This window comes from Alnus glutinosa, chromosome 2 (assembly GCF_958979055.1).
Source record: "Alnus glutinosa chromosome 2, dhAlnGlut1.1, whole genome shotgun sequence".
Taxonomy (NCBI): Eukaryota; Viridiplantae; Streptophyta; class Magnoliopsida; order Fagales; family Betulaceae; genus Alnus; species Alnus glutinosa.
The window spans coordinates 22,124,044-22,125,669 of NC_084887.1; positions in this window are offsets into that span (position 1 = coordinate 22,124,044).

Genomic DNA, 1,626 nt, shown 5'->3' on the forward strand with positions numbered 1-1,626 from the left:
AGGAGAAGTTGATGAGAATTCAAAATGTCATATTTTTTTCCCTTAATGTTTAGTCTTTTATCCTTATTTGGTTCCTAAATGTACCCATTATTCTTATATTTTGATTTAGGATGCAAAAGGATGCGTTAAATGCAAAACAAAGCTTATTGGGCAATTTTGGACAGTTTCGACATCACTTCGTAATCTGAGGATAACTCTCTTATCCGAGCTTCGATTGAGATGATTCAAGATGATATGGAACACCAAGAAATATATCTACAACTTTCATGTTTTGAGTTTTGAGAGATACTGATTGTATCAAGGTCTAAATCGGGCTTGAAGTTGACGTTCTAATACGCGGTCTATATGTGAAAGTTTTCAGATCTTGTTCACGAAAGTCCAGCTGTAAATGCCACCTTCCTAGTTATATTAGGACTTTATTTTATTTTTAATATTTTCCTTAATTAGTCAGATTTGGATATTGTTATTTTAGGATAAGCTTTAGAATATCGTTAGAAGATAAGAGATAAGCTTTATAATATTTTTAGAAGATAAGGGATAAGCTTTAGCATATTTTTAGGAGATTTTGTAGGCTTCTAATATGAGGGATGAATGTGTATAAAGTGGGAGAATCATCAGAATACAAATCATTCTCTTCCCTTTCCTCTAACTTCTCCTTTTAGTTTTAATCATGGCCCTACGCGGTTAAACATTCATAATTGGTCGAAGGAAAGAGAAGCCTCGGAATCAATAAAACTGAGATCTAATTTGTTTTTATTATTAAATTTATGCTTTAAGTATCAGATATTCTTTTGTGTCTATTTTTATGATTGTCTCGTTTAATTACTAGGTGGCCTACAAGTTTATTATTCGTTGCAATTTACTGTTGGGTTAGATATCAAATCCGTAATTGTTTGATCTCTCTAATTTGTGAAGCAACTAAGATTTAATGATTTGCTGCGTTAGAAATTATTAAATCTTAGGAAGAACGCCCGACGAAATTAAATGCAACCGCTTGTGCTTGTGTTGTTTCGCTTCATCAATCTCTCTAATTCTTAAGGCTGCTACTAGATTAAACCTTTAGCGCTTGTCTTGGGTTGTTTAGTAGTTAGGGTTAATTAGAGCGCTTGTCTTCTAATTAACTGCGACTAATGAGATATAGGAAAATAGTTGAAACGGTGAATATTCAAAATATGAATTGATATATAATTGCATCGATGATCAGTTGTAAAATTCCTATGGTGGATGTTGACTTAGACCAATGTTTGTTTTTTTATTTATACTTTAATTTGAATTTTCCTTAGTTGTTCTTTTTAAAATTGTTTTTGTTATACTCAAACCCCCTATCTTTGTTCACGTAGCATAAAACTAGGCTAAATCTATCTGTGGAATCGACCCTTACTTGCACTACTACATATATTTTTAGAAGTAAAGGTTCTATTTTTGGTTGCCTGGGATAGCACACTAACTCTCACTCTCAATCCATAGCCAAGAAGGAAGTTCAAATGAAGCATATGGCAAATCAAATAGAAGAAGAGGAGTTTTGGATTCAATCAAAGGCCAATCTTGATGGACATTACATGGTGGATGAGAGTACTTCTTATCAGGAGCAAGGCATCACCACAATGATGAATGGAGAAGTGGTCG